At 46.0% G+C, this 22,596-nt stretch overlaps 1 protein-coding gene and 1 non-coding gene across 2 annotated transcripts in view; one reads left to right on the top strand and one right to left on the bottom strand.

Moving 5' to 3' along the window:
- Positions 1-22,596, bottom strand: part of LOC126191197 (hillarin) — a 618,826-nt gene that overhangs the window by 233,080 nt on the left and 363,150 nt on the right. The gene's annotated exons all lie outside the window — the stretch shown is intronic.
- Positions 17,879-17,962, top strand: Trnap-ugg (transfer RNA proline (anticodon UGG)). The gene has a single exon. It is a non-coding gene; the product is annotated as a tRNA-Pro (tRNA).

Raw genomic sequence — 22,596 nt, forward strand, 5'->3', positions numbered from 1 at the left:
TCTCTGAGGGTTTGGACAACACAGCCGCCGAGGACGCTGCACGTGTGTACGGCACATGGCGGACACGTCTGAGGTTTACAAGTATACAGGGTGATTCAAAAAGAATACCACAACTTTAGGAATTTAAAACTCTGCAACGACAAAAGGCAGAGCTAAGCACTATCTGTCGTCGAATTAAGGGAGCTATAAAGTTTCATTTAGTTGTACATTTGTTCGCTTGAGGCGCTGTTGACTAGGCGTCAGCGGCAGTTGATGCTAAGATGGCGACTGCTCAACAGAAAGCTTTTTGTGTTATTGAGTACGGCAGAAGTGAATCGACGACAGTTGTTCAGCGTGCATTTCGAACGAAGTATGTTGTTAAACCTCCTGATAGGTGGTGTATTAAACGTTGGTATAAACAGTTTACAGAGAATGGGTGTTTGTGCAAAGGGAAAAGTTCTGGACGGCCGAGAACGAGTGATGAAAATGTAGCACGCATCCAGCAAGCATTTGTTCACAGCCCAGGAAAATCGACTCGCAGAGCTAGCAGAGAGCTGCAAATTCCACAATCAACTTTATGGAGAGTCCTACGAAAAAGGTTAGTTATGAAACCTATCATCTGAAATTGGTTCAAGCACTGTCTGCAGCTGATAGGATTAAAAGAATCGATTTCTGTGATTTTATCCTTGCTCAAATGGAAACAGATGAATCTTTCGTTTCAAAGATTCTGTTTAGTGATGAAGCAACTTTCCACACTAACGGGAAAGTCAACTGTCACAATGTCTGTATATGGGGCACTGAGAATCCGCGGGAAACAACTCAGTATGAACGTGACTCGCCTAAGGTGAACGTTTTCTGTGCCATTTCAGCCAATAAAGTTTTTGGTCCCTTTTTCTTCGAAGGTGCTACTGTAACTGGACTACAGTATCTGGAGATGTTAGAGAATTGGCTGTTCCCTCAGCTCGAACAAGAAGCACAACAATTCATATTTCAGCAGGATGAAGCGCCACCACATTGGCACTTATCTGTCCGTAACTACCTGAACGTCAACTACCCGAGGCGATGGATCGGCCGCCAGGCAGCCCGTGACAGAGCACTTCATCACTGGCCTCCAAGAAGCCCTGATCTTACCCCCTGCGATTTTTTCTTATGGGGGTATGTTAAGGATATGGTGTTTCGGCCACCTCTCCCAGCCACCACTGATGATTTGAAACGAGAAATAACAGCAGCTATCCAAACTGTTACGCCTGATATGCTACAGAGAGTGTGGAAGGAGTTGGAGTATCGGGTTGATATTGCTCGAGTGTCTGGAGGGGGCCATATTGAACATCTCTGAACTTGTTTTTGAGTGAAAAAAAAACCTTTTTAAATACTCTTTGTAATGATGTATAACAGAAGGTTATATTATGTTTCTTTCATTAAATACACATTTTTAAAGTTGTGGTATTCTTTTTGAATCACCCTGTATTTTCTCGACATGCTGGTGGCCAGCGGTGATGCGATACTTCCACTCGGCCGTGTCCGAGCGGTGACCGTTATCAAATTTATCCGTTCGCCGTTCTCGATCATTTCTGAAAATTAGCGTAACCCTCATCAAGAGAGCACCCTGGATGTGTACAATCGTTCGCACTCGTGCCAACTAGAGGCACGTTTTCAGAGTCCTGCAACAAGCGTGACACCGCTGCCGCTTCCGCCGCGCTTCTCGTCCGAGTAGTCCAGAGGGAGGGCGCGGTTCGTTAGCCCTCTGGCTCCTCGCCTCTTCCCCAACTCGCGCTCCCACCGACCGAAAACGAGTAACGCAATAAACCACGGCCGGGACAGCTGCGCCTTTTTCCCCTTCGCTCTGCTTCTACAACTTTTCCGGGCGGTTTTTCGGGTGTGCGCGATCGCGGCTGCATGCAAACGATGGACGGCGACCTCTCCCACCCTTCCCCCACGGTATACTCTCTGGAACTGGAGTGACGCTGAGTTTTCTGTGAACCTGAAACGCATCTCATGCAGTGTTGCGCAACACTGGTTTCATTGCATTCCAGTAGTTCAAATATGTAGTTACGACATCGGGAACGACAGCGGCCACATTGATTTTCATGTGTTTCAATAATATTGATCACGATTAAAACAGCAACGGTAGAGGCCGATTTCTATAGCCTACATCAAATTCGAGCGGTAGCACTTGATTTGACTGTTCCTAATACGTGATACACTTTATCAGCTGCTGAATGAGAGACAACTACGCATGAGCAAAAATAGAACTGCTAGCACTTTTCCCGTTAAACATATTTTGATGTTGCTGAGCAACAGCCATACAATAATTTTTAACTGAACACACCGCCATTTGACTCTATTGTTGCTTATTTAATTAAGACCCAATTTTCGGCCTTTTATGACATTTTCAAGTAATTGAGTTTATGTCATTAACACATGTCAATGTAAAATCATCATCTTGTAAAAATTGCTAAATCTTTTTAAAGATGATGATTTTACGTTTGGAATTTCATGGGGAGCTAATATTTTTTCTTAATTTATGGCCAATTTTGAGCTTGATGTCCTGCAACATATGTTAATGACATGAAGTCAGTCACTTGAAAATGGGATAAAAGGCCGAAACCTGGGTCGTCATTAAATAAAAAACAATACAGCCAAATGGCGGTGTGTCCATTTAAAAACTTTTCTCATTGACTCTACTGTAGGCTATTAGCATTTAGACGTTAACGGAAAACTATTTTGGCCACGCCCGGGTTCCCGGGTTCGATTCCCGGCGGGGTCAGGGATTTTCTCTGCCTCGTGATGACTGGGTGTTGTGTGATGTCCTTAGGTTAGTTAGGTTTAAGTAGGTCTAAGTTCTAGGGGACTGATGACCATAGATGTTAAGTCCCATAGTGCTCAGCGCCAAAACTATTTTGGTGTATTGTGCTGGAAATAAACAACAATTATCTAGCAGTTTGCATTATGTCACAACATGACGTAGATATGAGCAGATAAACACACTACTTGTATTGGCATTTATTTTTAAAAAAATCATTAAATCTCGAGGCTTCAATAATCTATAGTTCTCTGCTTTCAGTGAATACTGACGTAGAGCCTAATCAAATGTAAATGGAGGTATCTGAGACTCCTTGCCATTCATATTATGAAGGCGAAATTTAGTGAATTTGGTGTGCCTGGATTTTACAATTAAGATTTTTGCAAAAAAATTGTCATTCAGTTGCAGAATCAGGGTTTACAAGTTGGTTCTGCTAGATGGCACTACTCAATGAAAGGTTGTTACTGAACCAATGACAATGCGTCAGACCCAATTAAATCATACTGCGCTTAAACCGCTGACTGGGTGAAAACTCTCAGTTGCTCAGAAAATTTGGAGAGTTGTTTGAAATTGGGCAAAAATCGAGGAGTAAAAATGCATGCAAGTGATAATGCTAACATGTGTTAATTTAACCGATAGCCGGCCAGGGTGGCCGAGCGGTTCTAGGCGCTACAGTCTGGAACCGCGCGACCGCTACGGTCGCAGGTTCGAATCCTGCCTCGGGCATGGATGTCCTTAGGATAGTTAGGTTAGTTAGGTTTAAGTAGGTCTAAGTTCTAGGGGACTGATGACCTCAGAAGTTGAGTCCCATAGTGCTCAGAGCCATTTGAACCATTTTTTTTAACCGATAGTTCATCATTCACATGTTCTTGCCATACTTTACATATAGTACAGCTCCAAATGAGAACTCGTGTTATCTAATTTGCATCATAATGTAGATAAATATGTTGAATTTATCGTACAAAAATATGTCTTGTCTACCAGGCCTCGGAGGCTTACTAACTTGCTATTGGCCTCTGCCGTTTGCAAGCACAATGGACAGTTCCGAGAGGGCAGTTTCTGTTTTGAAGGCTGGTGCAGGAGTTCTGTTCTGAATGCCAAGCACTGTCGCGATACCATCTGCGAGAACATCAAAACAATGTTGAACGAGAAACTAGTGCTGCGCCTAGCGCCGAATAGCGTCAATCCACAGAGCACTGAGAGGCTGCCATTAACGTAAGTGTGAAACCTCCTTATTATACTTCAAGATCAATACACGAAATTTATATTGCTTTTGTTTTTGTAGCAGTAACTAAGCTGATGTTAAACTGGTACGCTTTTCGTTAAATAGTTCGCTTTTCTGTCCAACCCGTGTTCCTTAACATGGAAGTGTGCACTTGGCTGTGTTGCACCGTTAGTTACTGGTAATCTAAAGTAATTTTTTTTTACGCATAACTACGAATGTTTAACATTCGATTTGGGAGCATAAATTTTTGGCATTAAGGGGATATTTTGGGTTTCACGATTTTGTTTCGGTCGCCCATTGACTCATCTTTTGCAGAACGCTGATTGAGGGACTGAAACCTGCAAGTCTTTTTTTTTTTTTTTTTGAGACACAGGTGAGAGACTGGCGCGGCAACTGCCGAAGCAAATATGAGGAGGCCGCCTGAGAACCCTATTCACGTGACAGTGGCTGGTGTGTCGGACGAACATTTTTTTTTTAAATCCGGGATGCCGACAAGACTCTGATCTAAGTCACCTTGTTTCGTCTGCACATTAAGCTATACGAGCAGATCTGATACATACAATTTGCAGTGGCTTAGCACTTCTAATTAACTAACATTAGGCTACTGAGATTTATGTGCAACTGGCAGCAAGCTGTAAACCAAGTCTGGGAAATCGGTACTGGTGACAAGAAGCAGAGACCCCATTAAAGCCCATCTCACACAAAGGTACGGTTCGCCGTAACGCCGTGGCCACACGGGAAGGGGCGGCTAACGTTGACATGCACGCAGACAGGATATACGAGGGCAGTTCAATAAGTAAAGCAACACATTTTTTTTCTGAAACAGGGGTTGTTTTATTCAGCATTGAAATACACCAGGTTATTCCCCAATATTTTAGCTACACAACACTATTTTTCAACGTAATCTCCATTCAATGCTACGGCCTTACGCCACCTTGAAATGAGGGCCTGTATGCCTGCACGGTACCATTCCACTGGTCGATGTCGGAGCCAACGTCGTACTGCATCAATAACTTCTTCATCATCCGCGTAGTGCCTCCCACGGATTGCGTCCTTCATTGGGCCAAACATATGGAAATCCGACGGTGCGAGATCGGGGCTGTAGGGTGCATGAGGAAGAACAGTCCACTGAAGTTTTGTGAGCTCCTCTCGGGTGCGAAGACTTGTGTGAGGTCTTGCGTTGTCACGAAGAAGGAGAAGTTCGTTCAGATTTTTGTGCCTACGAACACGCTGAAGTCGTTTCTTCAATTTCTGAAGAGTAGCACAATACACTTCAGAGTTGATCGTTTGACCATGGGGAAGGACATCGAACAGAATAACCCCTTCAGCGTCCCAGAAGACTGTAACCGTGACTTTACCGGCTGAGGGTATGGCTTTAAACTTTTTCTTGGTAGGGGAGTGGGTGTGGCGCCACTCCATTGATTGCCGTTTTGTTTCAGGTTCGAAGTGATGAACCCATGTTTCATCGCCTGTAACAATCTTTGACAAGAAATTGTCACCCTCAGCCACATGACGAGCAAGCGATTCCGCACAGATGGTTCTCCTTTGCTCTTTATGGTGTTCGGTTAGACAACGAGGGACCCAGCGGGAACAAACCTTTGAATATCCCAACTGGTGAACAATTGTGACAGCACTACCAACAGAGATGTCAAGTTGAGCACTGAGTTGTTTGATGGTGATCCGTCGATCATCTCGAACGAGTTTGTTCGCACGCTCCGCCATTGCAGGAGTCACAGCTGTGCACGGCCGGCCCGCACGCGGGAGATCAGACAGTCTTGCTTGACCTTGCGGCGATGATGACACACGCTTTGCCCAACGACTCACCGTGCTTTTGTCCACTGCCAGATCACCGTAGACATTCTGCAAGCGCCTATGAATATCTGAGATGCCCTGGTTTTCCGCCAAAAGAAACTCGATCACTGCCCGTTGTTTGCAACACACATCCGTTACAGACACCATTTTAACAGCTCCGTACAGCGCTGCCACCTGTCGGAAGTCAATGAAACTATACCAGACGAAGCGGGAATGTTTGAAAATATTCCACAAGAAATTTCCGGTTTTTTCAACCAAAATTGGCCGAGAAAAAAAAATGTGTTGCATTACTTATTGAACTGCCCTCGTACTACGTCACGAGAAACAGCGCTGACGGCACACGGCACGATGTTGTTGACGTGATTCAGCGATCTCAGCGATCTCCACTGGCGGTTGTCGGCCTTATTTGGATCGCAAACCATACGGTTTGTTCACAACAATTGAATTCCTACGTTAGCTCTATTAAAACGAACATCATCTTTCCTCATCATATGCTAGTCATGTTGTTCTGCCCGACACCTACACAATCAAAAACTTTAATATCCGTGAATGTGTCATACGGCGAAAATGAAAGATACATGTCCACTCAGTAAGGTACATGTCCTCTTAGGAAGTTCACCAAATCAAAGTCACTGCTGAGAGAGCGCACAACTCTATTTACATAACATCAAATATTACAGAAATTATGTATGTCTATTAACTTCATACGAATCCGCCACAATGTTTTTCAGAACGCGAAAGTGAAAATATACCGGGTGCTCAAAAAGTCAGTATAAATTTGAAAACTGAATAAATCACGGAATAATGTAGATAGAGAGGTACAAATTGACACACATGCTTGGAATGACATTGGGTTTTATTAGAACCAAAACATTACAAACGTTCAAAAATGTCCGACAGATGGCGCTTCATCTGATCAGAATAGCAATAATTAGCATAACAAAGTAAGACAAAGCAAAGATGATGTTCTTTACAGGAAATGCTCAATATGTCCACCATCATTCCTCAAAAATAGCTGTAGTCGAGGAACAATGTTGTGAACAGCACTGAAAAGCATGTCCGGAGTTATGGTGAGGCATTGGCGTCGGATGTTGTCTTTCAGCATCCCTAGAGATGTCGGTCGATCACGATACACTTGCGAATTCAGGTAACCCCAAAGCGAATAATCGCACGGACTGAGGTCTGGGGACCGGGGAGGCCAAGCATGACGAAAGTGGCGGCTGAGCACACGATCATCACCAAACGACGCGCGCAAGAGATCTTTCACGCGTCTAGCAATATGGGGTGTTTTTTTGGTTCTAATAAAACCCCATGTCATTCCAAGAATGTGTGTCAATTTTTACCTCTCTATCTACATTATTCCGTGGTTTATTAAGTTTTCAAATTTATACTGACTTTTTGATCAGCCGGTATATAGGGGCTCTACAAATGTAGTGCGTGAACAGTAAGTTAGAAGTGTGTGTGTCTCACGGGGAGCGTGCCAGAGATATAAGTCCCTGCAGTAGGACTATCCTCTGTGTCTTCGATGGCTCAGTCGGACAGTGTCTGCCATGTAGGCAGGGGGCCGGGGTTCGAGTCCCACTCGAGGTACACATTTTCAACTGTCCCCGTTGATATTTATCAACGTCTGTAAGCAACTGATGGTCTGGATTTCATTATAATTTCGTATATCACTCGGCCCCTTGTCGTAATGACTCATCTACTACGCAACGCTGCAGCTCGCCTGTTTGAGCAGCCTCGTTCTCTGTACGTTCATCCCCGAAATGTTAATCAGAAAAATGGTTCAAATGGCTCTGAGCACTATGGGACTTAACTGCTACGGTCATCAGTCCCCTAGAACTTAGAACTACTTAAAACTAACTAACCTAAGGACAGCACACAACACCAGCCATCACGAGGCAGAGAAAATCCCTGACCCCGCCGGGAATCGAACCCGGGAACCCGGGCGTGGGAAGCGAGAACGCTACCGCACGACCACGAGATGCGGGCTAATGTTAATCAGATTTATTTATACAACACATCCTAACAAGGAAGACACGTGTTCATAAATTTTAGATGGATCGTTGCATTAAAACGCCTTTCTCTCATTCCACATGAGTTATAACGCGAAAATAAATAAATTTGAAAATTGTTTAACCACCAATATGGCGTTTCCCGTCATTTTATTACAACAAATCGTACCAATAACTATTCGTTCTCGAGACAGTCAACGTGCAACAGCATATATTCATAGGATATAAATTATCACATAAGATCCATCGCATATGGACTTTTGCTGAATACGACAGATTCAGTATGGCGTCTTGCTTTCTTCTTGTGACGTAGGGAGCGTTCTTGCTTCCTATTGGTTCTACTTTACGTGGCACGTTGTCGAAATATCGCAGACTTATTTTGTGTTTCATGTGACGAAATTGTTTCTCAAGGAGAAACAGCAGGAAGAGATGTCACGAAACTCGCAGAGCGCCACCTTAATGTTAGCTACCTCCTCCTGTGTGCCGCCGGTTTAAGGCGGTGCGCCTAACTGTTCGCCGGTATTCGCTCTCATGGAGTAGAGACGGCTTAGTTCACAGGCCGAGATTCTCACACCGTGTAATACTGGGCACGCTCGCTAGATTGCATGCATGACAGCGCGTGCAAGCCGGCTGCTCTGCAATCTTTCTTAAACAACTTCAGAAAAACTACTCGGTAAAAAAATCTCGCATCTCACAGTCTCATTCGTCAGCTTCACCATGAACAAACTATTATTTCGTTAATCATCATAGTTATTGTGATATTTCGAAATTAAGTTAAGCCTCTATACGACATTCGAGTAGTCTACACTGAAAAATAGGGTTTACTATGAGTTTGCGTTTTGTGTACGTTAAGTCATACACTGCTGCATGCAAACTGTATTTGACACATTTAATTGTTTTTTAAATTTGGGGGGAGTTTTGTGTCTGTTTCCAAACTCAATAAATGAGTTGTATGTAATGCACTCAGTTCCACACGCACGCACCAACGGTACAACCGGAATGAAATATTCATCCCTTGTATCTCATATCTCGTATCTCATTTTGGAAAACCATAGCACACAAAGAGGAGAGTTTTTTGCTGTTTGGTTAATATGCGAACATATCTCATCTACGGTGATATGGCAGTAGCAACAATTTTTTTCTTGATTGGAATAATGTAATTTTTTAATGGCGATCAAGAACTGCTGTGGGTTCGCAGCAATACAAGTAAAGAAATCAGACGTTTATTTTTATACGTAAAATAGGCTTCTTCATAAACGATTGAACTATCTTGCCCTCAGTTGCTAGTTTAGCAACACACAGTTTCAAGATTCTGTCGCAATTTCAATTGCATTAGAATGTTAATGAGGTGAATATTTGTAAGTTCCGCTGTATTTAGGAAAAGAAGGAAATTTTTAAATGTCATAAAGAGAAGTTTAGGCGTTACTCTAAACTCAGTACTGGTGACACTTATCTGAAGAAAGAAACGAGTAAGAAATATGGTGAAAATAAATCGCTGCTTCTGTTGCTATGTCGGCGGAATGCTATACTCTAGTGTATTATTACGAGGAGCGTTGATAAGTAGTGCAACAATTTTTTTTTCGGCGAAGTTCGGTTGAAAAAATGTGGAATTTGTTGTGCGACATCGTGGAATATTCGCGCTTCAGCCCATATAGTTAATGAAGTTTCGATTTGTGGCACCGCTACACGCAGCCTCCAAAATGGCGTCTGTAACGGAGGTGCGTTCCAAGTAGACAGCAGCACCGAGTTTCTCTTGGCGCAAAACCAGAGCATCGCAGATATTCACAGGCGTCCGCAGAATGTCTACGGAGACCTGCAAGTGAACAAAAGCACTGTGAGTCGCTGGGCGAGACGCCAGTCGTCACCACGACAAGTTCGCGCAAACCCGTCCGATCTCCCGCGCGCCGGCCGACCGCACGCAGCTGCGATTCCTGCAGTGCTGTAACGTGCGGGCCATGGAGGTAAGAATAGAGGGAGACGCCGTGACGTCATAGCTGGGAAGCTATGTGAAGCCGAGGGTAGCCATCTCAATCCGACCAAAACATTGCTGCATTAAGCTTGTGTGCATAGACTTGTCGCTCGCTTTTGGAAGGATTTTGCGCTATTATGGTGACTTGTATGGTGTTCGGATGTACGAATCGTTCTGATTGTGATGCGAAATCGAAGGGAATAACATTTCATGTGTAAGTTGTCTCGTTAAGTGTGATTTTACAACTTCATTGTGAATGTGCATGTGCTACATCGGTACTTGTACTATAGCGTGTTTTTCTCCTGTATGATTTTAGATTTCCTAAAAATGAAAGTCGGAAAGCTCTGTGGGAGAATGCCGTGAGGAGGAAGAATTGACTTGCGTCTAAATGTTCTCAGCATTTCCGGGAAGAGGACATAGACCGAACTTCCCTTTCAACAGTAAGGCTCCGAGAAAATGCTGTACCATCAGTTTTCCCTACACACACAAAACATTTGCAAAAGGTATGTTAATTCAAAGAATTAAATTCTTAGTTTTCAAGTTCACGATTCAGTATAATACGTACGTATCGTCGATAATCGAAGTGTTGAGTAACTCACTTTGTCTTCATCATGTACCAAATTAAAAGCTAACACTACATTAACTGGCGTAAAGTATAGGCCTAAACAGGACACTGTGTAGTTTTGCCATTCTATGTACCGTATTTCAGTAAATATTGGTGGTAATGAACAGGGTATCCCAGTAGTGTAACGTAACTGAAATGTACCAGTATGTATTACAAACAAGATGTATTTATGGGACTTTGGAGGGAGGGTATAGCTAACTTAGTTTTCAGTTTCTATTATTTAGTTTGTGATACACGTTTATTACCGAATTAACAAAATTGTATCGTTTACATTGAAGGCTAGCTATTCGTAATATTACATTAAAAACTATTTTTAATCAGAAGAAATGCGGAATTTCGCCTTTACGAGATTTTATTTTAAACAAAAACTTTGAAACAACCAATCTGATGACGTTAGATGCGTATATGGTGCAATTAGCGACTGTAATACACGCAGCGCTATAGCACACTGGCAATGTTTTGGTCAGAGTGTCATGGCAGCGAGCCACGCCCCCATGGCTTCAAAACGTAGTACGGCTGGGATACGTAGCGCCATCTCCCCTTATTCTTACCTCCATGGTGCGGGCACTCGCATTCGAGGCGGTCGACGGATCGCAGTCAGAGACCTCGCTGTTCAACTGGACGTCTCTGTCGGTAGTGCTGCCACACCTGTCGGGGCACTCAAAGGCGTGTTCTTCTTCACTCACCGTACAGTCCAGATCCAGCACCTTCCAGTTTCCATCTCTTTGGCCCAATGCGGGAAGCGGTACCTGGATGACGGGGAGGTTGTCGATGCAGTAGGACGTTGGCTCCGACGTCGACCAGTAAAGTGGTACCGGCTCTCTCAATAATGTGGCGTAGGGCCGTGGTGCGCTGAGCGGAGACTGTGTTGAAAAATAGGGTTCTGTGCCCAAAAGAGTAGGGAATAATATGGTGTACTGGAGCGCTGAAGAACACCAGCGTGTTTTCAGAAAAAAATGTGTTGCATTCGTTGTTGAACGCCACTCATGATAAAGAGTGGCTAGAACTGAGACATACAGAACTATTTAATTTCTGAACTGTCAAATATGAGAACAATTCGCATGGGTTAATAAAATTTTCTCGGGCTCCCAGCCGCGTAGGTGGTTAAAATCCCACGAGCTTTCGACCGAGCTCTCCCCGGTCATTGTCAAGTGGTAAGACTGACTGCTGTGGCGCCGTCGCACTGCTGGCTGTGACGTCACTGGTGCTCACTTCCTCGCCATATATGGCAATGTTTTCATTCCGCGTCCGTCGTGCCTGTTTTAACATCGCGATAGCCAGGTCCCAGGCTGTGCTGAGCTGCAAACCTCCGTCCTTGTTGATGGTGTTTTCAGAGGTTTTTATTTCAATAGCTTCTTTTGTGACGCTATCCAAAAATCCCTTCGTCTTCATTACGACAGGTGTTTCGTCGAATAGAATTCGGTGTCCATTTTCTAAGGCGTGTTCTGCCACGGCTGATTTTTCTGGATAGCGTGGGCGTAAGCACCTCTCGTGTTCCGTCCCGCACTGCTCCACAGTGCGTACTGTTTGGCCGACGCAGTAACAGCCACACTGGCATGGTATCTTGTACACTCCAGGCGTTCTAAGGCCTAGATCGTCCTTCACAGGCCTCATGAGCTGACGAATTTTTGCTGGGGGCTTGAACACCGATGAAATGTTATATTTCTTCAGGAGCCGGCTAATCTTTCCCGACACTGTACCACAGAAATGCAAAAACACAAGTTCCTTACTTTCTTCTCGGTGTTGTTCTCTTTTTTGTTGGTGTGTTTCTTGCGTGTCACGCCAGATATAGCCTGTGACACCTGTCCGTGGCTGTACCCGTTTTCCCGGAAGACTTTTCGGAGGTGGCTCCGTTGTAGTGGCAGACTTGCTGCGTCTGAGACGACTTTAGCACGGAGGGTATTCAGAACGCCACGTTTTCGTGCCGGATGGTGGTGGCTGAGAGCGTGCGAAATCATGCATTCATACAATTCGTATGGGCACGACCTTACAGGCTGTGACGTCAGACGGCAACAGTACTCCTTACTGGCCAGCAGAAGCAGCATTCACCGAACCCTGAACGGAAAACAGCTCCGGAGCTATCATAGAAAACCGGTTTGGCAGCTGTCGCACGAGCCAACAAGTACTGTAAGTTTACAGAGAATTTTCACCGTGTCGGAGGGACCTAAGTAGCCGGCGCGCGCTGCGACACGGGAAGGCGGCGGGTGAAAATGACACCCACGCTGCTCGGAGTTTTCCGCTTTCCCGCTGCTCAGGACGCACGAGCGCACACGCCGACTCCAGTAGTCTGCGATGTCTCTCTTCCCCTCCCTCCCCCTGCCCCCCTCCAAACCCCACTCCGCCCTTCTCCGCCTTCATCCTTCCGCTGTAACCGGAGCGCCCCTCCCTCCAGTGCGGGAAGTTGTCTGCCTGAAAACGCGTCCTGCATATTTTTCGGAAACTGGCAGCTCATTTCGCCGAAACGGCATAATCATCGAAGCAGCGCACGTATGTTATCCTTTGTAATAGATAGCACTGTCTCCGCTTTCAGGGACAAGGTGCAGTCCTTGCTTCTAGTTATCAAACACACTAGTCAAGATGTGACTCCAGTACGGCCGAACAAAATCTCTGAGAAACAGAGGGCTTAAGAACACGCAGACACACCAAGAATGGCACCTCTGTAGACGTATGCAGTCAAAGTCCCCATTAGAAGAAACGGCTGAGGTAAGACGTGGCAAGTGGCGTACACTGATCAGCCACCTACCTAATAACCGGTGTGTCCACCTTTGGGATGGGTAACAGCGACGCAGCGACGACACGTCGTAGTTCCCTGGGGGGAACTGGCTTCACATCTGCACATACAAGTCACCTAATTCCCGGAAATTCCGGGGAAGCGGGACGGGGGGGGAGGGGGGTCGATGAATGGCAACACCATCAACCACGTCACAGATGTGTTCGATCGAGTTCAGATCTGGCGGGTTATCGGGCCAGCACATCAATTAGAACTTGCCACTGTGTTCCTCGAACCACTTCACTACACTCCTGGCCTCGTGATGTGGCGCATTATCTTGCTGAAACATGTCACTGCCGTCAGGTAACATGATCGTCACGAACGAGTGTAGGTGGTCTACAACCAGTGTCCGGTACTTCTTGCCGTCATGGTGTCTTGCAAGAGCTCCACTGGACCCATAGATGCCGACGTGAAGTTCCCCAGAGCATAATGGAGCTGCCACCAGCTCGTCTCCGTTCCGCAGTGCAGTTGTCAAGGAGGTGTTGTCCTGGAAGACAGCGGATTCGGGCACGTACATTGGCATGATGAAGAGCTTATCGGGGTCCATCAGACCATGCAACGCTTTGTCATTGCGCCAAAGTCCAGTGTCGATGGTCACGTGCCCATTTCAGTCGTAGTTGTCGATGTCGTGGTGTTAACATTGGCACGTGCAGGGGGCGTCGGCTGCGGAGGCTCATCGATAGCAGTGTTCGATGCACTGTGTGTTTACACACACTTGTACTCTGCTCAGCATTGAAGTCTGCTGTCAGTTCCGCCACAGCTCGCCGCCTGTCTTTTTTTAGCAGTCTGTGCAGCCTACGACGTCAGACATCTGTAATGAGGTATGGCCGCCCAACCCTACAACATCCGGACGATGTTGCACCTCGGTTTTCGCCACGTGTTGAAGACACTCACCACAGCACTCCTCGAACGCCCGACAAGTCGTGCAGTTTCCGAAATGCTCGTGCCGAGCCACCGGGCCATCACAATCTGCTGTCTGTCAAACTCAGACAGATCGCACACCTCCCCCATTCTACACACGGACAGCATGCTCGCTGATATAACATGCCCCGTGTGTGTGTTTGGCTAGTAGTCACTCCTCGCCGGTGACGTTGCTATCGCCTGGACGGGTTTATATCGATAGTAGGTCGGTGGTCATATGTTGTGGCTGATCGGTGTATGGCTGCCAGCCGGTTGCCTGGAATCAACACAGTAAGTTGGGTCGGCGTGGAAATGCGACTGAATGGGAGGAAGAAACTGTTGACGTTACGGCAAGTTGAAAAGGAGAGAGGGTGAGAGAAAGGAAGATATATATACACTCCTGGAAATGGAAAAAAGAACACATTGACACCGGTGTGTCAGACCCACCATACTTGTTCCGGACACTGCGAGAGGGCTGTACAAGCAATGATCACACGCACGGCACAGCGGACACACCAGGAACCGCGGTGTTGGCCGTCGAATGGCGCTAGCTGCGCAGCATTTGTGCACCGCCGCCGTCAGTGTCAGCCAGTTTGCCGTGGTATACGGAGCTCCATCGCAGTCTTTAACACTGGTAGCATGCCGCGACAGCGTGGACGTGAACCGTATGTGCAGTTGACGGACTTTGAGCGAGGGCGTATAGTGGGCATGCGGGAGGCCGGGTGGACGTACCGCCGAATTGCTCAACACGTGGGGCGTGAGGTCTCCACAGTACATCGATGTTGTCGCCAGTGGTCGGCGGAAGGTGCACGTGCCCGTCGACCTGGGACCGGACCGCAGCGACGCACGGATGCACGCCAAGACCGTAGGATCCTACGCAGTGCCGTAGGGGACCGCGCCGCCACTTCCCAGCAAATTAGGGACACTGTTGCTCCTGGGGTATCGGCGAGGACCATTCGCAACCGTCTCCATGAAGCTGGGCTACGGTCCCGCACACCGTTAGGCCGTCTTCCGCTCACACCCCAATATCGTGCAGCCCGCCTCCAGTGGTGTCGCGACAGGCGTGAATGGAGGGACGAATGGAGACGTGTCGTCTTCAGCGATGAGAGTCGCTTCTGCATGGTGCCAATGATGGTCGTATGCGTGTTTGGCGCCGTGCAGGTGAGCGCCACAATCAGGACTGCATACGACCGAGGCACACAGGGCCAACACCCGGCATCATGGTGTGGGGAGCCATCTCCTACAATGGCCGTACACCACTGGTGATCGTCGAGGTGACACTGAATAGTGCACGGTACATCCAAACCGTCATCGAACCCATCGTTCTACCATTCCAAGACCGGCAAGGGAACTTGCTGTTCCAACAGAACAATGCACGTCCGCATGTATCCCGTGCCACCCAACGTGCTCTAGAAGGTGTAAGTCAACTACCCTGGCCAGCAAGATCTCCGGATCTGTCCCCCATTGAGCATGTTTGGGACTGGATGAAGCGTCGTCTCACGCGGTCTGCACGTCCAGCACGAACGCTGGTCCAACTGAGGCGCCAGGTGGAAATGGCATGGCAAGCCGTTCCACAGGACTATATCCAGCATCTCTACGATCGTCTCCATGGGAGAATAGCAGCCTGCATTGCTGCGAAAGGTGGATATACACTGTACTAGTGCCGACATTGTGCATGCTCTGTTGCCTGTGTCTATGTGCCTGTGGTTCTGTCAGTGTGATCATGTGATGTATCTGACCCCAGGAATGTGTCAATAAAGTTTCCCCTTCCTGGGACAATGAATTCACGGTGTTCTTATTTCAATTTCCAGGAGTGTATGTGCGTATCATAAGTCCCTTCTCTCGAAAATTTCTCTCCTTCATACCTCCTGTGTTACCACAGATGATGTGGTACTGATCTCATTTGTATTAAGACTGTAGCACACGCGATGTGCCTATCTGCTTCCACCGCCCTGAGTGGATTGCATAACTTCTAATTAATGTTTACCAACCTGGAGTCTTCTACAGTTGTTGTCCCCTGCGCAGAAAACAGGCTGACCCCCGAGTTCAATAAAGGGCGTAGGAACACGGGGGTCAGCCTTTGCGGGACATCTGGTGTAAATGGCTCATACGCCTAAACCTTTACGTGACATAGAGCTACTACATCGTGAAGTTAAGGGAGATAGACTCGACACGCTTGAGGAACTACAAATTTATGCACACCTAATTACAGATAGAAGCAATTTACTGAACGATCAACTGTGTATAAAAAATAGGGCATACTTCGAAGGCTTCCAACCTATACTAGGTTTACAATAATTCATAATGCATGTAACCTCACAGTTTCTGTAATAATAGATCCTTTCCTACAGATGTTCATACGAGATTTGTTGGTCAGTTTAGAAAGCTCTGTAGTAGAATGTAAAACGTAGTCATGCTGGATACTGTAATTAACTTACAATAGTAAAATATAAAATTAATTCATAGCAAAAAGGTTATCTGACGTGTGCGTAATAAGAGTTTGACTCTATACGTCTCGCGCATGCGCGCCGCCCTCTGTGGGGCAGACCGCGAAGCCCTCGCGGTCCGCAGTCTCCAGTCACACGACGAGGCCCGTACAACGGGCTTAAAGTGAATTTCTACAGTTGGTTTAATAGAAGTGACAAAAACCTTATGGTTATGCATCAAGTTTTATGAAGTTGACTTAGGACATGGCCTGTTTTAGGCAAACATTTAAATAATAATTTATGTAAGTACTATAAGTTGCATCCTGTAGGATGATCATATCTACAGGATGATCATATCTAATATAATTTACTAGCGCATTATAATATTAACTTCTTGCAGGTTCTGAAGGAGACGTTATTACTAACGTTGAAACCTCGGTCAGCGATAAAGTTAACCTGCAACTGTAGGCTGTATATTCTTATATAAACAATATCAGTTGCTGTCGCTGCATAAAAATGTTAAAAATTATGAGATACTGGACGAGTAATTAAATTTGCAAAAAGTTGCTTTGTACGGCATGCCACTAGCTTTTTACTAGTAGAATACGAGAAAATGCACAATTATTTACCACTTTATGAATCACAAAGAATTTCCTTTCTTCATACTCTTATAGAAAATAAACGAAATAATGAACTGCATATTTGCGTAATTACTGTCAAATTTTCTCAGTTACATATCCAAATAATCAGAAATTGCTGATTAAGTCATTAACCGATACCGATCAAGGCAGACAGCATGTCTGTCTTCCAAGAGTGCCGAACCAGCTCTGATCTTACAGCCGAACCACTTCGTCCGCCATCGATCGGAGTTAGGCACAATGCGAAGACGTCCCAAGTGCTTCCTCTGCCTTTTCGTTTAACAGTTGTTTATTATTCTGCTGAAAATTAACACTTTTCAAATAATGCTAATGAGAGATTTTTTTATATGAATTGCAAGTAAATTCACTGATCAGTTATTCCAATACTGATATCAGAAGTATATCATTTTGGCGTGCTACTTCCGAATGCAGCAGCCAGTCGCGCAGTAGGGGCACAATTTTGGCTGCCTTTCTCACGATACACGTAACTAATAAACCGTCTGTCACCAGTATCTCACACCACATTACGTCGTCTTCCCGCTCCTGTGGTCTCAATTGCTCTAAGAAGAGCTTCTAGTAACTGAATATAATGGCTGCAAAGCTAGAAATATTGCAACGTGTCCGTGACCAAATCGCGCATGAAGTTGCCGGATTCGTTGTTGTAACATCGCCGACTGTCCAAAGCGTCCGCGAGGAACGGTGTACCACTCACAGGGCCGGCCCGAGTGGCCGAGCGGTTAAAGGCGCTATGGTCTGGAACCGCACGACCGCTACGGTCGCAGGTTCGAATCCTGCCTCGGGCATGGATGTGTGTGATGTCCTTAGGGTAGTTATGTTTAAGTAGTTCTAAGTTCTAGGGGACTTATGACCACAGCAGTTGAGTCCCATAGTGCTCAGAGCCATTTGAACCATTTTTGAACCACTCACAGGTGACAAGAAACGGACACTAATATAAAGTAAGCAAGCAGAACCAGATAGTGTAAATACACAACAGAAACAGATCACACATATTACGCAATTATACAAAATTAATGGGTCCACTAGTCAAAAAAGTCTAGTTTTATTCTAAAAATGTTTTTACAAGATTAGCAATAGGTTAATGGTGGTTTGGTATTTCTCCTACAGCTATGTAAGAACAGTATGTAACTTAGATTACACAGAGGCACAGTATTCTTCCAAAGCCAAGCAGAACTAGCTTACTAACTAACCTAGTAGTAGTAGTAGCTGTTATGTAACTTGACAAACATCAACTCACACCGCACTCTAACAGACAACACCGACATAGATTTGATCCGCATGGACTGAACAAATCAAGTTTTCGCGAAGAGGGATGTTCATCTGAATAATACTAACATGGGAAGCACCACATATGGAAGCTGGGCTTGAAGTTCAGTACCAAGTCCCCTTCCCCAGGTGGTGTTGGTGAAAGGATATCTATATATACGCTTTCCTGTCTCCTTTTGTTCTCTTCTTAAATTATACCATAAATTTATAATTTCGTACTTTCCAGTTCCTGTATTTTTCTTTAAAAATAAGTGTATTTGCTGTAAGTAAGTAAAGGATAACTCCGAAGTGCAGACAACAGAACTCCAAGCAGCTCCACCTCCACTGCCCGTGGCCTCAACTGCGTAACTCAATTTTGCTGCGCTGTGGTGGCTATGAGTGCTGGCTAAGAGGTCTGTGTGGAGCACGACGGCCTGCTTAAAGTAATAAGGTGGCACGCCATAATAATTGTAATGCAGTGCAGTGACATCGTTTTTCCTTCATACACCTGTGATTGTTAGAGAAAAATGTAATTATTATGAGGGGCAGTCAAATGAAAACTGAACACCCACCACAAAGAGACCATGGAATGGCTCCACTCAATAGTAATCACCACACGCGTTAAGATACACTCCTGGAAATGGAAAAAAGAACACATTGACACCGGTGTGTCAGACCCACCATACTTGCTCCGGACACTGCGAGAGGGCTGTACAAGCAATGATCACACGCACGGCACAGCGGACACACCAGGAACCGCGGTGTTGGCCGTCGAATGGCGCTAGCTGCGCAGCATTTGTGCACCGCCGCCGTCAGTGTCAGCCAGTTTGCCGTGGCATACGGAGCTCCATCGCAGTCTTTAACACTGGTAGCATGCCGCGACAGCGTGGACGTGAACCGTATGTGCAGTTGACGGACTTTGAGCGAGGGCGTATAGTGGGCATGCGGGAGGCCGGGTGGACGTACCGCCGAATTGCTCAACACGTGAGGCGTGAGGTCTCCACAGTACATCGATGTTGTCGCCAGTGGTCGGCGGAAGGTGCACGTGCCCGTCGACATGAGACCGGACCGCAGCGACGCACGGATGCACGCCAAGACCGTAGGATCCTACGCAGTGCCGTAGGGGACCGCACCGCCACTTCCCAGCAAATTAGGGACACTGTTGCTCCTGGGGTATCGGCGAGGACCATTCGCAACCGTCTCCATGAAGCTGGGCTACGGTCCCGCACACCGTTAGGCCGTCTTCCGCTCATACCCCAACATCGTGCAGCCCGCCTCCAGTGGTGTCGCGACAGGCGTGAATGGAGGGACGAATGGAGACGTGTCGTCTTCAGCGATGAGAGTCGCTTCTGCCTTGGTGCCAATGATGGTCGTATGCGTGTTTGGCGCCGTGCAGGTGAGCGCCACAATCAGGACTGCATACGACCGAGGCACACAGGGCCAACACCCGGCATCATGGTGTGGGGAGCGATCTCCTACACTGGCCGTACACCACTGGTGATCGTCGAGGGGACACTGAATAGTGCACGGTACATCCAAACCGTCATCGAACCCATCGTTCTACCATTCCTAGACCGGCAAGGGAACTTGCTGTTCCAACAGGACAATGCACGTCCGCATGTATCCCGTGCCACCCAACGTGCTCTAGAAGGTGTAAGTCAACTACCCTGGCCAGCAAGATCTCCGGATCTGTCCCCCATTGAGCATGTTTGGGACTGGATGAAGCGTCGTCTCACGCGGTCTGCACGTCCAGCACGAACGCTGGTCCAACTGAGGCGCCAGGTGGAAATGGCATGGCAAGCCGTTCCACAGGACTACATCCAGCATCTCTACGATCGTCTCCATGGGAGAATAGCAGCCTACATTGCTGCGAAAGGTGGATATACATTGTACTAGTGCCGACATTGTGCATGCTCTGTTGCCTGTGTCTATGTGCCTGTGGTTCTGTCAGTGTGATCATGTGATGTATCTGACCCCAGGAATGTGTCAATAAAGTTTCCCCTTCCTGGGACAATGAATTCACGGTGTTCTTATTTCAATTTCCAGGAGTGTATTTGCCCCACTGGGAGACGAGACGGCCAATTCCCATTTCGTAGAATGCGCTAGGCGGCTGACGGACCCACAACGGCAACCGCTCTTGCACGTCGTCGTTTTACTGAAACCGACGTTCACCCTTGTCTTTCTTAGGCTGCCAAAGATGTGAACATCCCACAGTGAAAGGTCCGGGCTGTACAGGGCATGTTGCAGTCTTTCCCAGCCAAATCACTGAAACGTAGTCTTCGTCCGATTGGCAGCGTGGGGGCGTGCGATATCGTGCAACAGAACGATTGCCACTGGAGACAGTCATATGTAGAATCACATCGGTAGGAACCCGGTCGTGCTGCAAGAGTATGCACGCGCCTTCTTGGATCGCCATAATTACTCGCGCGCTCCGCCTGCTCCGCGAACTGGCTACACAGTACACACCTCTCACAGGTGCTGATGGGGTCAGACCTGCCGCCCTTGCCGCCTTCTGTTTTAGAATCTCGTACGTCTCATGCTCAACAACAATATCACTAGTCTTTTTGTTAAGAGGGTACGTTCACGAAATTGGCCGAAATGTCAACTATCAATTTATTTTTCCATTTATCTGTAGAGCTCATGGACAATAAGTTACCAAAGTTTCAATGATGAAATCGCATCCAAAGTGCTGAAATACAATTAAATGCGTGACGCGACTTTCCTGCGACGCCTACTTTTTGAAGCAACACTTGATCATCTGCAGCCTTAGAGGGGTAACAATCCCTACATTCACAAGGAGAGGCTTCCAAATTGTGTACTGAATCTTGTCAAGCGCGATTACAGGTTTCTAGCCGATCCCAAACTTCTAAAAAAAGGGTGTTCATGGTAAAACAACACAGAATCCAAATGATTCTCTAATTTCACTCATATGGAAACGTTACCCTAAAACCTAATTTTCATGTGCTACAGTTGTCAAAATTGCAACTTATTGATGCAGTTCTTGTATCCAATGATGGGAACGTAGGGAGGATGAAGGTATTACAGAGAATGGACTTTAAGATAGGAAATATCATTCACGACAGCTTGAGAAAGATAGATTTACAGTGCCTCTCTGCAGCTGAAAAGTCATTTGAAGAATTGGTAAAAGAAAGAAGGCAGAAAACGAGAAACCAGAACAGAAACCTTGAAGTGGAAGAGGACCCTGAGTACAAATCTGGGGCGTTCTGAAGAGGTTGCAGAGGAAGAAACGTTACGTTGAACTTTAAATTGAACGTCTGAAAATTATTTTTTTAGGTTATGTACCCTTTTGCCACAGTGCATAAAGGCTATAATTATGAAATTTTATACACTTATTTCTATAAGCCGCCAAGAGCAAATTTTGAAATTGTGAGTGTAAGTTGACGTATGGGGCAAAGTGCTTGGACTTTTGAATGAATATTACATTATACTTACAGAATTACAATTAAAAATTATTAAAATTCTCGTATTCGTTATATTAGAAAACCATCATTAGAGAAGGTTGTCATACGAAAGAGACTAAACATAGAAAATTTTGTAGAAATATCCTGAAAAGTTTCTGAGAAAAAGGTACCTATATTATTTTTTGAAAATAAAAGTTTTAAATTCCATAAAAAGTTAAGTACATATAATTCAAGGAACTTGACAGTAAATGTGTTAATTTCCTGTAAATCGTGGTACAAAATGTCATTGCTATCTATTCAAAATTGTGGATTTGGTGCATCTTTTAAACAGAGTTTGCTTTTATGAACGTCCCTCTTAAGATAGTTTTGTCACGTTTCACTGGTTACGTCTCTCTTCAAGTTGGACGAAAAATTATTTCTTGTTTGACTGTTCTTCTCTTGTAACTTCTAACCCCCGTGGAGGATTGGCTGTACGACCAGTAATCCGGAACTATGGTTCAAAATGGATGTGAGCACTATGGGACTTAACTTCTGAGGTCATCAGTCCCCTAAAACTTAGAACTTCTTAAACCTAACTATCCTAAGGACATCACACACATCCATGCCCGAGGCAGGATTCGAACCTGCGACCGTAGCGGTCGCGCGGTTTCGGACTGTAGCGCCTAGAACCGCTCGGCCACACTGGCCGGCCCGGAACTTTGGATTGTTGTCGTCCCAAGCTGTGAAAGGCATTGTTATTTAAATAGACAATA

The sequence above is a fragment of the Schistocerca cancellata genome, chromosome 6 (genome assembly GCF_023864275.1).
Source record: "Schistocerca cancellata isolate TAMUIC-IGC-003103 chromosome 6, iqSchCanc2.1, whole genome shotgun sequence".
Classification (NCBI taxonomy): domain Eukaryota; kingdom Metazoa; phylum Arthropoda; class Insecta; order Orthoptera; family Acrididae; genus Schistocerca; species Schistocerca cancellata.